At 34.4% G+C, this 5,532-nt stretch overlaps 1 protein-coding gene across 2 annotated transcripts in view; it reads left to right on the plus strand.

Annotated features, from left to right (window-relative positions):
• LOC106871048 (hemicentin-1) overlaps nucleotides 1-5,532 on the plus strand; it is a 359,318-nt gene that overhangs the window by 174,489 nt on the left and 179,297 nt on the right. The window lies entirely within an intron of this gene.

Consider the following 5,532-nt stretch of genomic DNA (forward strand, 5'->3'; position numbering starts at 1 on the left):
TGTGTATGTGTAGGGATGGATATGTGTGTGTATGTATGTATATGTATGTGTGGGTGTATATATATGTGTGTATGTGTGTATGTATGTATGTATATATATATATATGTATATGTATGTGTGTATAGATGTGTGTGTGTGTATACGCATATGTATGCTTGTATAATTGAAAGAGGATAAAAAAGAGTCAATGAACATATATTAAAACCATTGTAATTTAAAAAAAAAAAAAAAAGACAATCGTAATTTTTAAAAAATCATAGAACTCGCACATTTTGTTTATTTGTTTGTCCTGTATTGTACCCATCTGTATTTTCGATCCTTCGTGATCATAATAAAAATATAAGAGAGTGACTATTGGTTTCGCACCTACAAAGCTCTTAAAATTATAGGTAACTTGTTGGGCTCTATGCCCATATATAATTATACATATATGTGTGAGTCTGTGTAAATAGTATTGTAAATAGTTTTTTACAACTATATCATGTCTCAGAGCGAGGCAGTGTCTTGTTGATATTTGAGGGAGGCTGATAATATGGGTGATTCTTCCACAGATATAGCATAACAAACATTTTGTCACAACGTGGAGGTTTGATGGCATCTTTGTCTCTTTTGTTTTTCAAGTATTTGGCAACTATCTCCTGTTCTTTTAGGTGGGATGTAATGTAACTATCGCAGGTCCATGTGCGGCTATTGTGCATGTAAATGTTGCTGTTATTTTTTTAACTTGTAAGATATGTACCTATCCACTAATTTTTTACTGATACGAGGAGAGCTTCTTCTCCAAGCTTTGATTAGACGGGTCAGTCCAGTTTCTTTTGGGTTAAGTAAGACACTTGTACACTCAGAGTACCTGCTCTGGAGTTCTTCCCTCTCTCTGAAGATGTTCTTATGAGTAAGCGTATAATATACTGCATGCAAACATGCATGCATGTATGTATGTCTAAACACATTCATATACAGCCATTTGTTCTATAAAAACGACTGCTAGGAAATACAATGTAATATTTTAAAACAACAGGTTTCTCCCCATGTGGTACTTTGTAAAGTAAGCGTGTGTATTTTACAAGAGCAGATTTTGTTTCTTAAACTTGGTTTGAGTACATATTTCTCATGTGAGGAATTACACACACATACTTCTATGTCTGTGTGTATATTTATATCACTAGCAGAAAAGTATGTTTAACTTCGCATAGCTCACAAACATTGTTTTAAATTATAATACAATCATGATGATGTTATTTTGTTTTGGATATTTTTATTCTATCCGCACCCAACCCCCTCCCACCTTATATGTAAACAGACTTGTTAAATGCCACACGCACACACGTTGTCTTTCCGATTTCTGTTCTATTTATATTTTGGCTTTCGTTATTTGTTTATGTACAGCGCTATTCTAAAATAGCACCAATACCGTTCTTTACAAAAGGATTACAGTTAAATTATAATTTCTCTCCCAATAATAATAAGTGACAAGTTCAGAAGTTAAGTGTAAAGAGAAAGAAAAGGCACAATGTTTCTAAAAATATACAATATACAAGTAGCTGTAGTGTAAATAAAAAAGGGTGGGAGAGATTGTCTCCAACATAATTTTAATTATAGTATTTAAAAAATGTCTGGGAAGAATTTTGAAGTCGATTTGGACGTAAAATAAACTCCTGAGAAAATAACTATTTTAGAATGCAGCATTATTTTCTGGCAGAGACGGATTCTATACATAACTTTTTACTTCAGTTTTTTTTTTTCCATGCTTTTTTTTTTTTTTTTTAAGGTCTCACTGGAGACCTTACTATCCCCATGAACATGTCTGTCTAGCAATTATTCAAGTCAAAACTCAGCCTTATATCATTAGAAATTTGTTTGTGAAATGCACTAGCTTTTCGTTGATTCCAATTTCTCTTCTGCTAATTAAATTAGAATAAGATTTATTTTTCAAATACTATATTTATTTAATGCCACTAATCTATAAATAATAGGTTGATGAAATAAAGAGTATAACCAAGGCCACCTGAGGATATCGGCAACTTGTTCAGTCACTTTAGATGTGACGTAATATTTGTGGTCATCGTAATTCAAAAGAAAAATGTGAAAATAATAAACTAAATAATCACTTTATTCCTTGTTTAAAGAAATGTAACACTCAATTTATTCCGACATTTGCTGTTATTAAACCTCACGATAATTTTTAAAATCATACTTGTAAGAGTGCTGAAATTCAGTTGGGCCGGAATGCTAGATATAGTCGTCGTCATGCATCTTACGCATGCATTGCATTGACACTATAACCAAAGTCTTCCCGATTAAGCGCGAGTTCTCCAGCCGCCTTACCGCTCTTGTCGAATCAGCTCTTGGTATTGTCCGTTCATTGCGTTCTTTGCCTTCCTCTTAATCTACTACTCTCGACTCTTCCTTCCATGATAATGTTTTCCAAACCTCTGCTTCTTCGAATATAGCCACAATAGTTTTTGCACACTTTTACAAATTGTCATCTTTTGTCACATCCATTCATTTGTCTGATGATCCTTACAAGAGACTTGTAACATTCTCCTTATACACCCACACTTCAAACGCATTGGTTGTGTTCTCTTCAAATTTGTTCAGAGTGCACGCTTCGCAACCATAAATGCCTACTGGCCAAATAAGCACTTCAACTAGCCTTGTTTTTAACTTAGATGGGACGCTACCGCTCCAGATATTAATAAACTTTTCCGTGGATATTCTTTCTTACATGTGACTTCCTCAGAGATTTGGACTCCAAAATACTTGTGCAATCCAATCTATTCGAGCCTCTCACTACCCAGTTTGATGTTAACATTTACTTTCTCTTATCCTTCTACCAGTCAGTTGGTTACGTTATGTACATAATATATAAATTGCTGCAATCAGTCACGTATACAAGATATATTTTCTGTGGCTGTTATTTCATGATATAACCAAAGTCCTGTGATGAGCGACGGATCGTGCCATCTGACAGTCTTGTAATGTAATAAATCTTGTATCTATTTGTTGTAATTCATCAAGCAGTTCAGCTTTTCCAGCTGTCATTGAGTCTATTTTTGAAGACTTTTGAATATCAGGCTTACACTTGAGATGGTTTTGGAGTAGTGATGAAAATGAGGTGGGGTATGTAGAGGGACGGCTTTCCCCTACTTTTCAACTCAGAAATGGGTGGCTTATAGTGTTTTGTCCCACTTCTCCAATATCAACTTTCCCAATCTCAGGCTACCTTTAATTCCTAATACCCATCTCCATCTAATCTTTCTAAAAGCTTCGTTATTATTTGGTTGGTTTGGTTTGATGTATCTTGTATTGGTATTCATTCAGTTGGCGTATTTGGTGTCTTCTGTAACTCAAGCTTACTAAATGAATATTGTGAAGTTGAGTTGTCGTTTTCCAAGAAGGTAATTATTAAGTGAGTTGATTCGAGAACTGTGCTGTTCAATGATTGTAACAGGTCGTAGTTGTTGAGAACTCTGGTGGTTCGTACGGGCAAATATTTCAGCAGGAATCTTTTTTTTTTTTTATGTATGGGAGTAATTCCACTTCAATCATCTACTCAAATTACATTTTGATTTAATAGTTATACTTCGATTTAATGACCAGCATGTCCCGTTTTTATCTTTTTTTTTTTGTGGGGATAAAATTTAATTTCATTTTGAATTCATGCATTATCACCTATAGTGTAATCACTCAGCAACTTTTGTAAGTCGGTTATGGAGAACCTCCTTGTGGAAAAATTATAGTCTATTGCCAAGTGTTATGTGAAAAACATTTGTCTGGTGGTATTGGAGTGAAGTATCATTTTGGTCAACGAAAAACAAGAGTTGTTTGTGGGAACTTGATACATCTGTCAGGTGTATTTCGATCTCAGAGAATGGCGCATTGAAACAAACCAGTGTTTAAGTTTTTGTTTTATGTTGTATTGTCGGGTTTATTGTTTCGATATCGATGTCAGCGGGACAGTTGTGAAGAAGACTACTAAAAAGTGTCAGTGGGATGACGTCCCGGTTCTTCGAAATATTCCTGTGTTAAAATGACAGCAAAATTCGGGATCTTCATCCAAATCTGATTCACCTCTAATAACAAAAGTAACAAATACAACCAGACGCTAATCTGCACAAATGAATGTTTGCTCGACAACAGGCTAGTTTGTATACCGGTTTACAATAATAGTCGATACCTTTGTCGTGGAAATAATAAGCATAGATGCACTAAAATGGAAATGAAAATAATGGTATTGGTAGTGTATTTGGTTGCAATCCGACTACATTACTTGCATCCGTTACGAGTGGTGGTGAAAGTAGAAATTATTCCTAAATATCTACATATCTATCTAAATATAGCTCTTTCTGCGCTTGCCATAATTAAGGTGACACCTTGATAAACAACAGAAAAAGTGTTACGGGAGAAGTTATTACAAGCGATCTTTGCAGAATATGGCACTGCAGTAGATAGCACTCCTTCATGACTGATGTAGTCAAGCAATGTTCGCTTACCTTAAAGAGTCACGTGATTTATCTAAACGCCAATTCATGTGTCTTCTCACACGTGCAGAGATTACAACGTTTTGTTATGATATCAGCTAAAAAGTAGTCACATAACTAATCTTCTTTTCTTGCCGCCAAAATTATTTACTTTTGCTCGTCTGAGCCTACCGTAAAGTTATATTTTAAAAATAGTTTTTCTCACCTGGAAAGGCAGTTGCAGACAATAAGCTGACATTTGCGACCATGTAAAAAAAAAAAAACTCGGGTATCAGTGACTGACAGAGGAACATATAAGAACTGCATGAACTACTGTTTCTTCCTTCCTAAACCAAGTCGTTTTTATTTCTTTATTCTGTTTCATATTTGTGCGTTAATTTGGACTCTTGTTTCTAGCAAAAGAGTTGTTTTATCCACACTCACTAAAACCGCTTCAGAATCAAACAACAAATATTGTGCTGTTATTTTTAACTAGACAAAACCGCATTATTTATCATCTATCTCTGGAGAATTTTCTTCAGTGAGGAATTTTCAAACGTTTAGCGTCACTAATATTATTTTAGCCAGAAATTCGCCTCCTGTAGACTACATTACTAAATGTCCTTTCTAACAAAAAGAAAATAAACACAAGTACGAGCTGGTTTTTAACAGGAAATTTAACGTTTGACTCGTGTTTCCAGCAGGAATATTTTTTACAAGTCATTTAGTCATTTTTAAAGTTGATATGTATTTTGGTTGCTGTTTTAGCAAAGGGTTTGGTGTATCTGTTGCTAACTTGATATTGCGACAAATAATTATTGTTTCGATGAATCTTGTAAAAGTTTTTCAAACAACGTCCAGTAAGTTCCTTTTATTAGCACTCATTTATAAAACATGTTTAAATAACCGCTATATATATATATATATAGAGAGAGAGAGAGAGAGAGAGATTACAGTCTTCGACAAGACTTCTGCCCCCACCCCAAAACACCCTTTAAAATAATTTTTTTTTTCGACTACGGGAAATACGAATATGCAAAAACAAATCACATTCTTTAATTACCCTCACCCC

Source organism: Octopus bimaculoides, chromosome 2 (genome assembly GCF_001194135.2).
Source record: "Octopus bimaculoides isolate UCB-OBI-ISO-001 chromosome 2, ASM119413v2, whole genome shotgun sequence".
NCBI classification, from domain to species: domain Eukaryota; kingdom Metazoa; phylum Mollusca; class Cephalopoda; order Octopoda; family Octopodidae; genus Octopus; species Octopus bimaculoides.